The sequence below is a fragment of the Natator depressus genome, chromosome 14 (assembly GCF_965152275.1).
Source record: "Natator depressus isolate rNatDep1 chromosome 14, rNatDep2.hap1, whole genome shotgun sequence".
NCBI classification, from domain to species: Eukaryota; Metazoa; Chordata; order Testudines; family Cheloniidae; genus Natator; species Natator depressus.
In genome coordinates, this window is record NC_134247.1 from 38,012,299 (window position 1) to 38,031,963 (window position 19,665).

At 50.9% G+C, this 19,665-nt stretch overlaps 1 protein-coding gene across 1 annotated transcript in view; it reads left to right on the top strand.

The window, feature by feature from the left end:
* The window catches only part of LOC141998905 (maestro heat-like repeat-containing protein family member 1), a 35,971-nt gene that overhangs the window by 3,839 nt on the left and 12,467 nt on the right, over positions 1-19,665 (top strand). The window lies entirely within an intron of this gene.

A 19,665-nucleotide genomic window follows, 5' to 3' on the forward strand; every position in this document is an offset into this window, starting at 1 on the left:
CAGGGAGGGGACTTACCGGCTCTACCAACTGCTGCTCCAACAGAGGGGTAAGGAACCCAGCTGGGACACGGAACCCAATAGGGACTGAGAGTGACCACAGGTTGATAATGGGACCCTAGATCATTTCTCTCAGACTGACCCCAGCCGGAGGACAAGTCTCTCTCTGCCTCTGTTCTTCTCCACTCCACTGTGCAGCCACCAATGGGATTGGAAGGACACAGAAACTGCAACCAGAATGAGGAGAAAAGTCTCTCTCTCTCTCTCTCTCTCTCTCTCTCTCTCTCTCTCTCTCTCTGTCTCTTCCAGGCCTGACCATACATGAGGCAGAAGATCTCTGGTGCTATGACTGGCACCAGGACAGCAGGCTCTTGGGCTACAAGAACACAGCCAGAGTGGGGGAGGTAAGGACACTGTGCCAGGGCATGACACAGCTCAGGGAGTGGGGCTGGCGGGGCTCCCTGCAGTGGATGCCTCCTGGAGACAGGAAAAGAGCCTGCTCCTTATTTCCAGCTCAGAGTTCCTCATCCAGCAACCAGTGGGACACGCTGGTGCTAAAGGTCCCACACTGGGACTGGGCCAGGAGTCTCCTTGTTCTTGTCAGGCTGCAGGTTGGATTCCCCTTGAAGAAACCAAGGAACTGCAGAGGCCATAGCCAGCAACTAGAGAAATCACTTAGCTGGGGGAAGAGACCTTTGGTCTGTCAGCTCCAGCCCCCTCCCCCCGTAACAACACACGCACACTCCTCTAGCCGCTGAGGTGCAGGAGATCTCTCTGCTGGAAGCAAGACAGGGTCCCCTGTTGTCTCTGTGCCCTGCACAGCAGAGTGGGCCTGCTCACACACATTAGAGATCCATTTCCAGCCCATCCTGGCCCCTGCCATAAATTGCATTCCCGAAAGAGCCACTGGAGGCTTTGGTCCCTCAGCATCTGCGCCTTTTTAATAAAGGGGCTTCCCTGAGCCCTGGGACCCTGAAAGCCTCCTGGGGAATGAAGTGCCTTGGCCACAGCAGCTCTCTTCCCCATTCTTTGGGGCACTAGACACCATTGTACAGCCAGGACTTGGAGGCTGGCTCTGGGCAATCTGCTCGAGCCTCATGTCCTCTTGGTTTTAGGTCTTTGAAAAATTCTTCTCCATCGGGCAGAGAAGATCCTTCGTACAGACAGCATTGCTGGCCATCCACGACCCCCTGCTGCGTGTCAGCCAGGCTGGGCTGGTGCTCGTCTACTCCCTCCTGGGGGAAGCCCAGCAACTGATGGGGGACACGGTAAGCAGCTGCAATTGACTCAGAAGCTTGGGGTGGGGCCCAGGGCCTCATTCCCATCCTCTCGCCATTCGCTGGCCTGGTGGCAAGGAGCCTAGTGGGGACTTCTGGCCTTCATGGACTTCTGTTCTTAGGATGTGGTGCTCTGTTATCACTCCTGGGAAGGATAGGAGAGTCCCCTAAGTGCCCTCTGGGAGCCTTTCCTGCCCCACAGAGCTGCACCCATTTCCCCATGGCCTAATGTCCATGTCACCCGAGCCACCATTGAGAATTGCTCCCATCCCTGGCAGCCTGGGAGGCCAAGAACTGACTGGTGATGGTGACTGACTGAGGCACATGGGCGTGGGAAGCTGGTCTTGCTGCTGGTAGGGCTGGACCCGCTCTCGAGAGATTGGGAGGATTCAGTCAGCAGGGGCTGCTGACCTGTCCCGTTCCCCAGGGCTGCCATCCTGTGGTTTCAGCTTTTGTCACTGGGGTGTCTTGGGGAAAGGTCTCAAGCTCTCCCCATCCCACTTCACTGCTGCCAGAATCCCTCCCTCCCCCCGCCACCCTTCTAGAGCCCCCTCCCTGCCTTATCTGGGTGGGGATGGAGGTAGGGGTGGAAGAGAGGGTTCTACGAACTTAAGCGGTGTCCCCAGGTGGGTTGGAGGTGGAACAGCTGTCAGGGGCACTGATGGGGAGGTGGCAGGAGCTCACCCTACAAGGAGGGGGGTTGGCACTGAAGGTCACTAGAGAGGACAGCAAGGTTCCATCCTGGGGGTCAGGAGGGTGAATCTACCACTCAGACATGAGCAGCTGCTGGGTGGAAATGATGGTGCTGGTTCCAGGTGCCCTTCATCCTCCCTGATTCCTGGGGAGTGTCTCAGTCTCTGACATGTTCTCATTCCCCTGCAGCACGAGGATTTCACAGTCAAGGTCATGTGCCAGCTTCACATGATCCGGCACTTGCACCAGATGCCCGAGGCGCTGCAAGGGCTGTGGCTCATCTGATGCTCTTCAAGGTTCCCCTCCCTGTTCAGCAAGTCCCACTCCCTGCTGCAGGTACTGCTCTGTCTCACTATAAATGGGGGGGGGGGGGGGGCTAGTGGAAGCAGAAATGGAGGCCCCTGGCACTCACAGGAACTCTCTCCCCTCTCTGTGGAGCTGTGTCCTTCCCGTGGCCCCCCGAATTCCTTCATCTGGGGCAGGAGCTCTTTCCCTCACACCCATATCCCTCCCCTCTTTCCTTGATCTCACCCCCATCCCATTTCCCGTGCTCCCAGGCAGAGATCTTCCTGCCCCATATGGCGCAGAAGGACCTTTGGGACAGGGCTACAGACTGTCTGCCCAACTGAAGCTCAGGAAGCTCCACATTTGAGGAGGTGAGGATGGGACAGAGGCTCCGGGCTAGCTTCATCTTCTGCCCTTTATTCTTCCTTTGGCCCTTCTCTGGGCTCTCAGAGTCTGACATGAAGAGGAGCCTCCTCCCCGCATGTCTTCTAGGCCCTGGCATGTGTGACAGCCTCCCAGATGGGTGCAGTCAGAAGCTGAACCACCTCAGGGAGCAGTGGGGACAGGTCCCTTGTCCTAGGAAGCCAAGCAGTGGTAGTTCTCAAAGAGGCTGAGAGGGAAGACCCCGCTCCCTCTTGGAGGTAAGAGCCATTGACTTCTTTGGGCAAAATGGGTTTCTTGGGGGAGAAATGGGATCCCTGCTGCATAGCCTGGCTGGGAGCTTCCCCCATCCCTGGGACAGAGACATCTCCATCAATGTGCCACCCTTGTTTTTTTCCAAGCAAGAGGCTCCCCAGAGAACTCCTCAAACCTGTTCTCCTGGGAGCGTTTCTGGGAGGAGGCTCCCGTCCCTCAGTCTCCAGCTCCATCATGCAGTCTCTTTCACCTAACATCTCCGCTCTCCAGCTCCACTTCCCGCAGCAGGACAAACGGACCTTCAGCTCCTAGAGAACAGACTCTGACCTCCTTCTGATCAGCAATGGGGTTTCACCATCCCCTCAGCAAACCTGTCAGCCGGGCTGGACCGGATTTGAAGGAGGAGGGTATCTAACAGGGTGGCTTGGCCTATGGCTGCCTAGCGTGGGGCTAGGCCAAATTGATGACCAAGTGAGCCCCACCTGAGAGGAAACAAGGGAAAACAGCAGCAAAAGTCCAGAAGCAGAGTGAGCTGTTCAGTAGACGGCCTTGTGCCAAACCCTGGAGTCCAGGGTAGGACTGGGTTCTCTCACCATCCCTAAGGAAGGGGACATAGAAGACCCTAGAAACCCAAGAAGGGCAGGCCGAACCGAAATCAGGCTGAGGAAGAACTCCCCACGAGGGTGGAAGGCCTTTTTTCTGTTCAAGACATTTTGGGACTTTGTTTGCAAGGAGCACGACCCAGGAAGGAGTGGAGTAAAGGACAGTCACCTGGTTGGAGGGCTGAGTTCCAAGCCAACAAACTGCAAGAGTGAGTATCAGCGGGGTTGCTAGCCCAGCTAGAAAGCGGTGACACGAGGCCTCGTCAGCATCTAGCGGTGAGTGAACTCTGGTACACACCCAAAGTGGCTGTGTCTAGAGCTCTGTGTAGGCTCTTCTGTGGGAAGTTCCCATGGGTCAGTGGGGCCTGAATCTCTCCTGCTCCTTTGGTCTCTTTGGGCTTCCCACGAGATGTCTGGTGAACTGCCCTTGGACTCTGAGCCCAGCACCGCTCAGAAATTATTCGCTACCTTCAGAGAGACAGGGCACAGCTCAGCCTGTTGGGTAGGCTGGAGACTCACACTTCACTCGAACACACAACACTGAGGTGGTTTGGGAAGCATAGTAAGAAAGAAGAGATTTAAGTGATACTAAGCAAGAGAAAGAGACACATTTCAAACAGACAAACAAAACACAACACACTTTGTAGTGACTAAAACTGAATCTTAACAAGTCACAATCTTTGCCTTAGCAGTTTCCAGACTAACACCTCAGCTTTCCTAACAGACCTTCTTTGATGTCCCTGTAGGGTGGAAAACTTCTCTGTCGAATCCGCTGATTTGATTGCTTCGTCTTCTGGTTTCAGACCCTCTGTTCTCCTTCTGGGGTGCCTGGACTCTGATTGTAACATCTCTCTGGCCCAGCCTCTTACACAGATGTGTGCTGCAGCCAGCCCAGCGCAGGGAGCAGTGGGGATAGATGATCTCCTCCTGTCAGACCAAGCAACAGGGGTCCCATTGAGGCTTAGATGGAAGATCCCAGGCATCTCCTGGAGGTAAGAACCGTCCACTCTTCTGGGCACTTGGGGCTGTTGCAACAAAGAGGGGGCTCCTGTTCCATAGCCTATTTGTCCTCATGACTATGTTTTTTTCTTCTCAGAGGATGCATCCGTGACCCTGGAGACTGTTTCGTGCAGGAGGTATGAGCGGGGAGAGATCACTCACTGTCCTGACCCATGGGTCATTAACCCGGGTCTGCAGGGTTCCTGGGAGCAGCCACCCTCCAGCACGCCACCTGGAAGCCTACGAAAAACTGCTTACCTAGGACTGACGAAGTCCAGACCCAGTTTGAGGCTCCTATTGGCAGAGTCCCAGAGCAGCTAATCGGCCCCCGGGACCTCCTTAAACCAGCAGCAGGAAGAAGAAGCTGTCTGAACAGCCGAGCTCCTCCCCGGCTCTGGACCGTGTGTTGGCTGTTCCTGCTCCCACTCCCCAGGCTTGATTTCCTGGCATCCGGACTCAGGGTGACTCACCTGACTTGAGATTCTGAACACAATTTGGTCTTTTGCTTCTGCTCTTCCAGTGTCCTGACCCAGCTGACTCTCGACTCCTGTCTTGTGAGTGTGGACTCTGCCTCTGACCACTAGGGCTGGCTGCCCATGACCCAGCCATGACACTGACTTTTCTACAATTCCTCCAATGCCCTTTTCTGCTTTCCAGCTCTGCTGTCCCAGCAAGACACACCGATGCCTTGGCTCCCAGAGTCCTGCTTGCCTGCTAGTCAAGGGCTCAGGGGGAGTGCTTGTCTTGCCCCATCCCCCACCACAGCTGCTTGTCCTCGGGGACTCTCCCTAGCGCAGAGGAGAATCCGTCCTGGCAGCAATTCAGGAAGTCACAGAAGGGACGGTCTGCTCAGCTCCCTCTGCAATGCCGCTGCCCGAGGCCATTACGAGTGGGTGCCCAGTGACTGCACCGGCAGCTCCTTGAGAGACGCATGGGGCAGGGTAGTCGTGTTTCACGGTGACCGCGGGAAGCCAAGCAAAGAGTGCGTCATTGAGGAGACTCTCCTGCTGTCCCAAAGGGTTTCTGTTCTCCTGCACGGTCAGACCGTGGGGCCAGGTTGCAGAATGGGGAAGAGCTGGTTGGTGATGAGTCAGAGGATTCACCATACAGGTGGCAGCAGCTGCAGATCCTGGAGTCCCTGTGGTCGGGTTACCATGTGTCCGGAGTTTCCCGGACATGTCCGGCTTTTTGGGTTTTAAATTGCCCTCTGGGAGGAATTTGTCAAACTCTCAAAAGGTCCAGGATTTCCCTCCCAATGCAGCACTCTGGGGGCGGAGGGGGAGCTGCGCACTCTGCGGGGGAGCACAGCACTGTGTCTGGCTCCGCACCCCAGACACACTGCTCTGAGCAGCAGGGTACGTGGGCAAGGGGGGCTGGAGAAGGGGCATGGGGTCCCAAGGGACAGTCAGGAGACAGGGAGCAGGAGGGGTTGGATGGGTGAGGGGTTCTGGGGGGAGCCCGTCAGGGGGTGGGCATATGAAGAGGGGTCGGGGGAGTCAAGGGACAGAGAGCGGGGGGTGGGGTTGGATGGGGCGGAGGTTTGGGGTGGGAGTCAGGGGCAGGGAGCAGGGGAGATTAGATAGGTTGGAGGTTTTGCGGGGGCAGTCAGGGGACAGGGAGTGGTTGGATGGGTGTGGGAGAGCCGGGGGTCTGTCAGGGGGCGGGGGTGCGGATAGGGGGCAGGGCAGTCAGGGGACAGGTAGGGGGTGGAGTTCTAGGGGGGCAGTTAGGGTGGAGGGGTCTAAGGAGGGGGCAGTTGGAGACAGGGAGAAGGAAGGCTTAGATAGAGGGCACGGTCCTGGGAGGGGGCGATCAGGGGACAAGGAGTAGCGGGGGTTGGATGGGTTGGCGGTTCTGTGGGGGGCAGTCAGGGGGCAGGAAGTGGGAGGGAGTAGATAGGTGGCAGGGCTACCACTCCCGCCCCCACCCTCGGAGTGTCCTCTTTTTTGAAAGTTCAAATATGGTAACCCTACCCTATGGGCCCAGCCTCCACTCCTGAGAGTTCAGGCGAACCTCCCCCTGTTCTCAGGGAGTCTTTGGCTTTGGCGGCTGGGCCTGCCTGCCGAGACAGAGGACTCAGTGTTTCCATCAGGCTGCTCAGTTGCAAATGCAGCCGTCCAAAGACGTGAAGAATGGAAGTGAAAGAGCAAAGCTGGACCCTCCGCTGAGCTCCTGCAATCAAGTGAGCCCAGCCTGGGAGAGATGAGGGAAAGCTCCAAGGTGGCTGGTGGCTGCAGGAATCCAGGGGAGGAGAAATAAATAGTTCATGATGAATCCTCCGGGCTTTTTCTTGTGTGGTGGAGGGTTTAAAATGGGTCTAGTTACTATCACATTCAACTTTACAATCGCTGTGTCTGATTGAAGGGCAGGTCTAGAAAGGGCAGAGGTCACTCGAGGAGCTTCAAGTCTCAGATTCTGTCCCTATTGCCTGCTTTGACCAGCTGATCTCAACCCAACACCGCCCTCAGGTGGTCGCAGTGGTGAGCTCTTTCCCTCTTTTTCTGGATTAGCCGCCAGCATGGGGACAGGATACATGTGGCCAAGGAAATGGAGAGGCATGGGGGTCACTTGCAGAGGCATGCAGATAACTTGCAGAGTTGCCTGTTAATGCAGCTCCCATGGGGGAAGCACGGTAGGGTCCCGTGCATTCCGGGGCACCATTTCCAATTTTGGTGGTGGCGGGGAGGATAATTTCACCCTGATTCCAGGGGCTACTTAGGCACCTGAAAACTCTAGTGTTTTGGCAGATAACTTAGCAATGAGCTGACAGGAACACTTGCCAGACTGCTTTCTGGGGAAGACAGCTATAAGAATGGATCCAGGGAATGGTTCTGTAGCTCTGAACTGTTTGGACACTTTCAGGGAACATTTCCGATGCGAGACAGAGATCCCCAAAGTTATCCTGGGTAACCCTGAGAGACTTATGGAAAACTAGCAGATACCACATCTCTGCTGTCACTTTGCACTGACAAACTCGGACTGTCCGAACCTGTTCATGTATTTTACTTGCTTTAACCTCTCAAGAACTTTCACCTATAAAAGAAAGAAAATTAAATAAATGGCATAGTTACACCAATATAGGGCCGTAGCATAAACCCGACCTCAGAGTTGTCCCATTGAAATGGAATTATTCACAGCAGTAATTAAAGTGAAACATGCACGTAAGTGTTTCCAGGGCCAAGATTAAGGCCACAGCTTATGAGAGGTGCAGACGCAAGAAGAGAAGAGCTGTGCAAAAACTGAAATGCCACTTGGAACCTGGCCCAAACAATGCATCACGAAAAATAAACTCATCTTGTTCTACAGTAACAGAGCTGGTTCAAAAGGGTTTTACACTGACAATGCAACCTTTGAACTAAAAATGCCACTTTGGATTACATTGATCATTTGAAAAAAGTTCCCTCTTTAAAAAAAACATTTTGGATTTCTCTGCCCACTTCAGAGAGAACGTGGAGTTTTTGCCACCAAAACGAAACAAAAATTTGATAATTAAAAACATTTCCAAATAAATTTGAAGAATATGGGGGGGGGGAGTGGTTTTTTCTTCAATTTTCATGACCCTCCCCACCCCCGCTGTTTTTGACCAGTTCTAATTGTGAATAAATGTCTGTCTGTCCATGAATGATAAATATGTCTGCTCCTGAAACATTTACAAACAACGGCTCTCATGAGGAGCACTGAGGTCACATGACGCAGAGAAACACCCAGGCCTGCAGGGTTCACATTCTCCAAGACATAAACCGCCCCAGGACGGGAATGTCACACACAACACAGCGTGACTGGGCCGGGTTGGTTAGGTGCATGTTTTGCTGTTGCTGGCAAATTGTGCTTTTTTGAGGTGGGGGGGAAGTTATATTTGAAAGGAGTTCTTCATCCTCTCCCACTCTCATCCGGGGTGCCGGAAGAGGGGAGACCAGGGCCCACCACTTTTTACTGGCCATAAGTGTGAGCGACTGGATGATGGGGGAGAGAAGGGAGTGGGGGCGGGGCAGTGTTTTGGGGCAAGGGGTGGCGTGAAGTGGGAGCTCAGGGAGAAAGGTGGTGTGAGGGGAGGCCTCAGGGAAAGGGGCGGTTTGAGGGGGCAGGACCTCGAGGAGAAGGGGTGGCACAGGGGCTGGGCAACAGTTTGGGTGCCAGCAGCCCCCCCCACTTTTAGGAAGCTTTTGCCCATCCTGCCCTCATCCCAAATTAATTTGTTGCAGTAAGAAAACGTTGAGCAACAAGGAGATTTAGAGACCCACAATATAACCGCCAAAATCCTCACCCGCCCCTCGAGCTGGGCAAACAACAGAATTTTTTGGTCGCTGGCAATTCCAAAAAAGAGATGGAAAAAAACTGGTTTCAGGTTGAACAAAACTAACATTTTTCCAAATTTTTGATGAACCAAAAAGCTTTAAAAAAAACCCAAAAAGACCCAGGAACATTTCAAGGGTTGTAACTTTTTGAATTTTTAAAATAAAATTGAAGGACATTTTTAAACAAAAAATTATTTCAAACTGAAAAATCAAAATGGTTTGTTTGGAAAGCGTCTAAACGAAATGCTTCGACTTTTTAAGAACTGTGGGGAGGATCTGGACGTGAACAATTCAGCAGACCAGGTACGAATTCGCAAACAGGTCTCCTTCCCCATTCTCCAGGGCTGGGTCTCGATTCCTGTTTCTGGTTCCCTGGGCCTGGTCCCCGTCCCTGTCACACACTGCGGGGAGCTCAGATTCCTGGGAATCCTGCCGACTTCCAGGCTGCGGGGAGGGATGAGTCAGCAGCTTCCTGAAGACGAGTTGCGAGTAGGCAAACACTTTTCCTCTACCTTTCCAAAACCCACATAGGTATAGTGAGACTAGCACCCCCACCACTGCCACCACTCCACGCACCAGGAGACGATTCCAGGATGCTGGCTCTGAAACAAAAGAGAGAGAAAGGCCCCATGACTAAGGGACTCAGTTAAATCATCCCACTGCTGCCATGAGGATCCCAGAAGATGAAGACGTTCCTGGGATACAGGAAGAGCTGAGCTGGGTCGTGTGCACATGGGCACCACTCAGAGCAGCGGGAATGAGATCTCCAGGCTCATTATCCCCATCGGCCAACCTGACGGAGGGAGAAAGGTGAGCCCGGCAAAGCAGCCCCTGTTCCAGAGTCTGGGAACTGTGATTTTTAAGATGCTCCACGATGGGGTCCCTCAGGTCTTAAGGTCTGAAGCGTGGGGAAGGGCTAGCCATGGTGGGAAGGGTGGGGTTTGAAGACGTATACATGAAAATGGGGGGTGGGGTCGCTAACACATTGCTGACGGGTGAGGGGCACGATTGGTTTCTTTGCCTTGAGGAGGGGGCTCAGCTTTTAAAAGTTTTGGGAACAATGATTTAGTCTGAGCCCTGGCATAACCCAGGCCAGAGAACGTCGCCTACTGATTCCTGCACCCAGTCCAGTGATTTATGGCACTGACTTGGCATTGAGAGGAATTTTATCATAGGCTGAAATCCAGCTGCAGAAGGGAAAGGGCATTAGAAGCTGAAAGACCCCAGAAGTGGCTCTGGTTTTCTACTCAAAATAACCACCCAGGGCTGATTTTCCCCGGCCCAGCGCCTTGCAGTCATGCACCCAGCGCCTAGTGAGTTCGGTGTGCAGGCAGGCTCCCAAATCCAGACAGTGGCACGTCATATCCCCTTTGCCCTGGCGTCAGGGACTGCCCTGAGCACCCATCCTGCAAACATGTACACACCTGAGCCCTCCCACTGCGATCCAAGGCTGCTCCTACGGAGGGAGTTAAACACGTGGCTAAAGCATTTGCAGAGGTTCCAGAGAGCTGAGGCTCTGTGTAAAAGGAACATTACTTCAGTTATTCCAATCTTGGGTTTAGGAGATGCTCCTGCCCGCCCCCTCCCTTCACAGCTGAGTCTCCCACCCACTGGAATTCTCCAAGGAACTTCCCACTCCAAGAGACCCTGGACACTGTGGCCAGCGCTAGCTGTCCCTCTGGCCCAATCCCATGCTTCAGGACATAGTCTGAATGCCACCGAGGTCAGTAATTAATTCCCCACCTGCATTTGCAGCATGGTAAAACTAGCCATGTATGTTACAGCAGGTTCTTGCTTTTCCTGGAAGCATCAGATATTGTCCCCTGGGCTGGACCAGACAGGACAGCAGCCTGAAATGCCCTACGGCATTGGCTTGAACTCAGACTGACCCTGTGGAAAACCGGCTACAGCTCCCTTTAAATAAATAAATAAATAAAATAAATAATCAATTCATAGGGAAGACTAGAGGTAAAATTTCCAAGTGCACTTAGGTCACTTTGGTGCTTCTGAAAATTGTGTCCTCTAAAATCAGCCCCGATCCCTGTAGCGGCCACTCCTCTAAGCTGTCAGGTTCTGGCCCATTCCTGTAAGTTTGGGTTTGTCGCGTTTTTAATACAAGCCGCATTACATGCCACAAAGAACCCTGGGTGGTAAATTTTGAAATACAACAAGAACAACAGGAAGAGGAAAAATATGCTCCATATATGCAAGTTGATCAAGTTCGTGTTGTCACAGGAAACTTAACTTGTGTGTCCGAACTGTACAACATTACTGCTGCACTCATATTGGTTTTGCATCTCATTATTTTTAAATAGCAAAGAGAAAAAAATAATGGGCTTAATAACGGTGCCATCTGGGCTTTGAGTTTTACCAACTCTCCACAGCAGAAGAAAGATTGGGGTTCTCCATTGCCTTATGCCTGGGTCTGAATTCTCAGCAGTGCCAAGTTTTCACTTGGCTCAGCAGAGAGGGATGGGAAAAGGGGGCTTGAAGTCACCCTTTTGTTCCCCCAAGCTTCGGCTGGCTGGTGCCTGAAATAGCACCTGACATAAAACTTAGAGCACCGTTGGGGCTGCTCTAAGTTACCCTGGCTGTGGTGGCAGCAGTTCTGAGCCAGCATTATGCACCACACTCTCTTTGCTACCACACCACGTCCCCAGACTAAAGATTGGGAGGAGGCAGGTGACATAGGGAGACACACCAGCTTTGTGCTACCGAAGAATTTCTAAGCTGCCCCTTATGGGCAGTTGGCATGAGGCCCAGGATCAAACTCCTTGTGCCGTGATGGGTGGGTGAGGGAAGAGTTCTGGGCCCCAATCCAGCCTTACCCTGATCCTGGTGTGTGTCATTTACACTAGTGCCTGCAGTTCTTTTGGTATTTCTTGCTCACTTTGCATCAGTGTAAAGGTGACACAAACAAAGTGCAAGGCAACAGAGAGTCCAGCCCCCCCCCCTGATCGCTTTAACGAGAAGTTTCAGTTGCAACCAAAATTGTGGAGAGATTTAAAAAAAAAACAACCCAGAATCACAGGAGCTCTGGTAATCAAGTGATCCATCCCCTGTCACCCATTCCCAGCTTCTTGAAAATATAGACTAGGGAAACCATCCCTGCCCATGCTAGCTAATAACAGTTGAGGGACCTGTCCTCCATGAACTTATCTAGTTCTTTTTTGAACCCTGTTATAGTCTTGGCCTTCACAACATCCTCTGGCAAGGAGTTCCACAGGTTGACTCTCCATTGTGTGAAGAAATACTTCCTTTTGTTTCTTTTAAACCTGCTGCCTATTAATTTCATTGGGTGACCCCTGCTTCTTGTCTTATGAGAAAGAGTAAACAACACTTCCTGATTTACTTTCTCCACATCAGTCATGATTTTATACACCTCTATCTTATCCCCTATTAGTCATCTCTTTTCCAAGGTGAAAAGTCCCAGTCTTATTAATCTCTCCTCATACAGAAGCTGCTCCACGTCCCTCATCATTTTTCTCATCCTTTTCTGTACTAATGGAGGCAGCGAGGCCTAGAGCGCTGGACTCGCAGTCCCGTTGCTGTGGGAAGTGTCTGTACTGAAGGGCTGCAGCAGCTGCAGTGTTTTAAGTGCAGACAGAGCCTGAGCCGTAAAGCAGGTTCCTTCCCACCTCCTCCCTTTGCCGAAAACACCCCCTCGGTTTAAACACTGACAGAATCCTCATGCAAAGCGATTTCTTCTCCAGGCCGTCTACAAGCCTCTCTCCTTGCAACTTGAAGAAAGCTGAATAGTTGACAAATGTTTTTAAGATGCTGCTGCTTACTTCCGCCTAGCACCTGTTTCTTTTAACGGTGCACCAGCCTGTCATGCAATGACCTTGCTAAAGCGGTTACAAATTCCAGAAACCCGTTAAATATAATACTTAGATTAATTGGACTGTTAAGTAAATTATTTGACTGTGCCTAATCAACTCCCTCACTGAACCCGGACAAACAGGAGTTGCCTGTCTGAGAGCATTCAGAAGAATGGACTGACTTCTTTTTTTAATGATGGAGAATTGAACGGGGCTCTCCCAGCTGAGTGCTCTGACCACAGGGCTGGGTTAGGATGGCCCCTCTGCCATTTTGCATGGAGCAAGGCAGGTACCTAACTTATTCTTGCAAGATATGACTTAAGCAGCATCTAAATCACCTGACTGCAAGAGAGGGGTTTCCCGGGATCACAAGCCACAACAAGCATCGAACACAGAGAGGGGCAGGGCTTAGGACACACCCCTCTCATCAACATCTCCCATTGGCTAGCATAGGTGGCTCCCCACCAGAGCATGCTGGGTTTTGGGGATCACAGTTTTCTGCCCCTGAACTCATCCCCTTAATTGACACTCTGCACTCGCGTTGGGAGGCCCCAAACACGGCTCCTCAATCAGCCAAGGGCTTGTCCTTGGCCATAGCCAACTCTGCTGTGCCAGCTCCCCGTGGTCCATTTTTGGCCAATTGTGGCCCAAGCCATCAGGCCGCCTGAGAAGATCTGGAACAACTGGACACTGCCCTCAAGCTCACACTGATGTCAGTGGGAGCTGGGACGGGCGTGTGAAATTCAGGCTGGGAGGAGAGAGGCTACTGGGGAAGGAAATCTCCCATCACAAGCTACTTCCCATCCCCTTTGGTCTCATCACGAGCTTCCTCCTCAGCACCGGAGGTCCCAGACACTGTAGGTGGGAATGAGCTGGGCTCTGGAACGAGACAAGAAGGAGGAAAGTGTTGGTGAGGACTCCGTATACCACAGGCCTGATTCTCCTCTTCTTGCCTGCACTGCAGAAGGTTGGCCTAAGGGGGGAGGTGCTGATCTAGGAGCCAGAAGTGCCTGGTTCAATTCCAACCTCTGCCCTGGAGCCCTTTGATTATCTAGGGCCAGATACTCAAATGTATTTGCATTCCTGAAGATGCAGGTAGGTCACTAATGGGATTTTCAAAGGTGACTAACTACCGTCTTCAGTGAGAGTTAGGCAGCTGCATGCTTTTGAAAATTCCCCTACGTGCCTATTTGCAGCTTTAGGTGCCTAAATACCTTTGACAATCTGGCCCTTAGGCCCAGATCCTCCAAGGTATTTAGGTATCCGATTCCCATTGATCTTTGAAGATCTGGGCCTCAGAGACTAGGGTGACAGTGGCCAGAGATAAAACAGGTGACGGCATACCACGTATTTCCCAGGGATTTCAGCGCAGACCCTTCATGAATGTTTGTTCCTGATCCCGCAGTCAGACAGAGCCAGGGGTATGTTAACGAGCAGCCTGATGAACAAAAGGCTTGCTAGCCACCATAAAAATAAAAGTTACCCCGTGGCCTATACAACACATGCCACTTTCCCTGCGAGCCCTTGAGGTGCTTGAAACCTTTCCTGCACTGCAGAAACTTTGCAAATATGGGCAGCAGGTATCGTAGGCAGGGGGAGCCTGTGACTTGCCAGACAGCCTACCATGGCTCTGCCCACGCTCCGCCACAGGCCAGGCCCCCTCCTGCTGTTCCCAGCGCTCTGCCCTGCCAGGCCTGGGGACACAGCAACCGTGCTGCCCGGAGCGCTGGGCCTGGGAACTCTCCCTGACAGCTGCCCGGCACTGGGGCCGGGGGCCACGGTGGGGGTGCTTTGGGCTCTTGCAGGGGCAAGGGAGCAGAAAGGGAGGAGTGGGGCCAGGGACTAGCCTCCCCGGGGCAGCTGGGTCACTAGCTGACCATGTTTGCAAAAAATGTTCATTGTTACTAGAGTCAGTGGTCGGAACATCGGTGGGCCTAGTGTAGAGAAGACTCCTGCTCTGGCACAACAGGATTTACACCTTCCTGGTTCTCTGCCCTAGCTCTAATGCCAGTCCCGTCATTGGTTATAGCAGCCTGGGGCCTGCTCTAGTGTGTGCTGGCTGGCAGGGGGCCCTCAGGGACCGTCCTTCCACTGAGAAGAGCCAGAGTGCATTGTGGTCTGGCTAGTTCCTCTCCTCATGCATTCCCACATGACACACCCATTGGGCTGGGGCTGCAGAGGAGATGGCTCTCCCAGCTCAATGTCTGCTGGGGTCTTCCATATTCTGGGAGTTTATAGGATGTTTCCACAGGCTTTACATGGCCTGAGAAGTGCAAGGGGAGCAGAGTTTTTTCTGGGGTCACTGAGTGCACAACTTACCCATCACGGTAAAGTTTACGACAGCCGCACACTTCCTGTACATTTCATCTTGAATCCTGTCAACTCCTTCAGCCCCTTTGCTCACGTTCTCCATCTTGAAGTATCCACTGGAAAAGGAGAGTGTCTCCTTGAAGGAACTGAGGACTGTTTGGGAGCCCCCATCAGAGGAGTAAACGACATCTTCCCACGAAGAAGTGGAGGTGTTCTATTTCTGCACGAAGAAAGACGTCTCTGAAATGGAGCTGGCATTCGGTATGGAGGTGTTCACAGAGCTGCCTTCGGGCTCAGCCACCTGGACAATTAGGTAATCTTGGCGAGCTGTGAGATTTCAAAGAAGTAGTATTTTAGTTTGGCTTGGCAATCCTGGGTCAGGGACTGACGTGGAGGGTGGGAGACAATAAAGGGAAAGGGTCTGAGAAAGGGCGTCCCTTACAATAAATCGTTCAACCAGTCACTGTTTAAGTGAGATGCTTTACAGATGCTCACAGAGCGGCTCTCCCACCAGCTAAGGATTTTGGACACTCTGGCTCCCTGCTGGGACCAGCTTTGCTATTCACTTGCAACCAGGGTGGATAAAAATCAATGATTTAAAAAAAAAATCAAAAAAATTGGATTTTTTTGATAAAATGTTTTTTGCCCCTCAGAAAGCTATCTAAAGATAGTTTTAATTAAGATACATTATAGCTCAAAGATCTCTCATCATGGAATAGGGATGATAAATTCTAATTCTATAGTATGAGACAATATATTCATGTAACGTTTAAGAAAAGTTGTGTAAATGAGTTCCAATACTTCATGGATTAAGGACCCAATCTTATGGGGTTCCACAGGCTTCTTTATAGATTATGTAGGTCAATCTTTCTATCTACCCAATGGGATTCAGTGCTCAGTCTAGAAGATACCATCAGAGATGCTTAGTTTTGCAGTTCTCAAACTGAAAAGGAGTATTTGTGGCACCTTAGAGACTAACCAATTTATTTGAGCATAAGCTTTCGTGAGCTATGTTAGGATATAGGTATTCAGGCCTGTCTGTAAAGGCCTGTACTTTAAGAATTTAGGGGTATTCTTATTACTTGGCTAGTTAGAGGTATAAAAGAAAGAATCAAAATCACTGTCTGCTGGTGTAAGGGCCTTCTCTTACTGTGACAGTTTGAGGCCCTGTGCTTAGGCTAAGGCCTTTGGCTAAGCAGCAGAGGCAGCCATAAGCCAGGAAGCGAACAGTCACATCCTCACATTCCAACCTAGTCACATTGAAAGAAGGTGCTATTGGGCTGTCCTGAATACAATCCTGTCCTGATAATTCCTATCACCTCCAGAGAAAGGGAAGTGCCTAGAAAATGTAAAAGGAAACTTAGTTTGATAGCATCCTGTCTGGCAAGAACTCACTTATCAATAGCTGGGATGTGAAATCCTCACTTCTGTATTGTTTTGTCATTATAGTTCCCACTTTGCTATTGTTTGTCTGTATAATCTCTGTCTGGTTCTGTGATTGCTTCTGTCTGCTGTATAATTAATTTTGCTGGGTGTAAGCTAATTAAGGTGGTGGGATATAATTGGTTAGCTAATCATGTTACAATATGTTAGGATTGGTTAGTTAAATTTCCGTAGAATGATTGGTTAAGGTATAGCTAAGAATATTACTATATAAATTAGGGGCAAAGAGGAAGTAAGTTGGGATTCGAAAATAAGGAAAAAGGAACTTGTATTTAAGCTTGCTGGAAGTTCACCCCAATAAACATCGAATTGTTTGCACCTTCGGACTTCGGGTATTGTTGCTGTCTGTTCATGCGAGAAGGACCAGGGAAGTGGGAGAGTGAAGGAATAAGCTCTCTAACAAGCTACAGCTCACTTCATCGGATGCATACTGTGGAAACTGCAGAAGACATTATATACACAGAGACCATGAAACAGTACCTCCTCCCACCCCACTCTCCTGCTGGTAATAACTTATCTAAAGTGATCACTCTCCTTACAATGTGTATGATAATCAAGTTGGGCCATTTCCAGCACAAATCCAGGTTTTCTTACCCTCCACCCCCCACACACAAATTCACTCTCCTGCTGGTAATAGCCCATCCAAAGTGACCACTCTCTTTACAATTTTCAGAGTAGCATCCGCGTTAGTCTGTATTCGCAAAAAGAAAAGGAGTACTTGTGGCACCTTAGAGACTAACCAATTTATTTGGTCAGTCTCTAAGGTGCCACAAGTACTCCTTTTCTCTTTACAATGTGTATGATAATCAAGGTGGGCCATTTCCAGCACAAATCCAGGTTTTCTCACCCCCCCCCCTCCAAAAACCACACACACAAACTCACTCTCCTGCTGGTAATAGCTTATCCAAAGTGACCACTCTCCCTACAATGTGTATGGTAATCAAGGTGGGCCATTTCCAGCACAAATCCAGGTTTTCTCACCCCCCCACCCCCATACACACAAAAACTCACTCTCCTGCTAGCAATAGCTTATCCAAAGTGACCACTCTCCCTACAATGTGTATGATAATCAAGGTGGGCCATTTCCAGCACAAATCCAGGTTTTCTCACCCCCCCCTTCCAAAAACCACACACACAAACTCACTCTCCTGCTGGTAATAGCTTATCCAAAGTGACCACTGTCCCTACAATGTGTATGGTAATCAAGGTGGGCCATTTCCAATATAAATCCAAGTTTAACCAGAACGTCTGGGGGGGGCGGGGGTAGGAAAAAACAAGGGGAAATAGGCTACCTTGCATAATGACTTAGCCACTCCCAGTCTCTATTTAAGCCTAAATTAATAGTATCCAATTTGCAAATGAATTCCAATTCAGCAGTTTCTCGCTGGAGTCTGGATTTGAAGTTTTTTTGTTGTAAGATAGCGACCTTCATGTCTGTAATTGCGTGACCAGAGAGATTGAAGTGTTCTCCGACTGGTTTTTGAATGTTATAATACTTGACGTCTGATTTGTGTGGAGGGGCAGAAGGAGAGGCCCCGAGATAGGACAGATTCTTCTGCTGGGCTAAGAGTATAGTTGGATAGATTAACAAGATTGCTGGGTGGGTTAAGGGAACCACTGTTGTGGCCCCTTGTGGCATGTAATAGTTTAGATAGTTTAGTGTCCTTTTTCTTTTGTAGAGAAACAAAGTGTGTGTTGTAAATGGCTTGCCGAGTTTTTGTAAAGCTCTCCAACACCACTTTCTACAAACCATTACCCTCTGATCCCACTGAGGGTTACCAAAAGTTAGTGCCTGTCTCACCCCCCACAACCTGCAAGGTCTCGTGCCAGCAAAGGGAAGCTGCATTCTGCAGATCTGGAGCTGCATTTGCATGTCCTGAGGGCTGTCCTGCACCATGGTCACCACAGGCAGGTAGGTCATCAACCTCCATCTCTGTCCCAGCCGCAGGATGGCCTCTGGTTCCTGCTCCCTCAGGCACCTGGAGATGCTGAAATAGGGGTGGGGTTGGCAGAGCAGGAGAACACCTCATGAGGTTAAGGAATGGCAGTGAGAGCCTTTTCCCTTCCTGGGAGATTACGGTGTCCCTCTGTGGGGACTCCCTTCCTGGCAGATGCTGTGCTTTCGTTCCTGGACACTGCCGGGAGGCCCAGCTCCCAACCCTAGCAGCTTGGCTGTTCCATCCCCTACTGTGGACCGAAACTGACTTGAAAGGACTATCCAAGCCCCTCCCAGGCCTGCTCCCATTGCGGGTCTCTCTCCTGGCTGAGCACAGGCTGTTCTTATATCGCCCAACAGGCCTGGATCCTAGTTACATGCTGCTCCTTCTCATGTGACCCCTGCACTTATTCCCTTCACCTGGGGATAGGTTCAGTTGAGCTACTCCCCCTTTCATGGCCATCTCACCCCGGGACAGCCTGAAACTGGAAACCTGTGCTCGAACAGTAACTGTTTGCTAGGAAAGGTGCTGAAGACACAATGGAAGAGGAAATCCTTTGGACTGGATTGAAATTATTCCAAAGGAAAGTGAATGAGAGAAAATTCCCAGCGTTATCCTCCAAGCGAAACAAAAAAATTAAGGTTTTTAAGCATTAGAGCCAGCTGGTCAGAAACAATCTTTCTTCTCCAGTGACGTGAAGTTAAAGGACACGGAGAAGAAGAAAACCTCGACTCGGGTTGTTACTGGAGCTGAAGCAGAGAGGCCAGGACAAACACGGCTAGGGCCCAGGACTGACTATCAGCAGATCTGCCGTTTTCTCTGCCTGGCTTTTTGACCATGAGCGAATCTCTTTGCTTCTGTGTGCCTCAGTTTCCACGACTATAAAATAAAGCTACTCAAGGTTATGTTGTTTTCTCTCCTGTTTTTCAAGGCGGGACACTTAGATACATTTGGGGCCTGTCTACGCTACTGGTCTAGAGTGTCTTTGTAAGCTGATGACCCCCACATGTTCTTCAGAAGCTATGGATGACACAAGCTCCTACATTTGTTCTGTGCTTAGCCCCTAGGGCAGAGCTGGGCTGGGCGGCCTTTTCTCACTGTGCTGTGTGGAGCAGGTTCTGGGCACGAGGGATATGAAGAGGCTCTCAAGGACTATTTCTTGAAAATAAATATCAATGAACTGCAACCCAAATAAAATATCACTTCTGCTAACATTGGTGGGTGATAAAATAGTAGCAGAGTGGTAATTAATGACGAGGAGAGGGCAGTGACACAGAGCAATCGGATCCCTTGATAAGCTGGAGCCATTCAAAGAAAACAAGTTGGAAAAGAACCAAACGAAGGGTCCTATAGCTAGCGACAAAGCATGC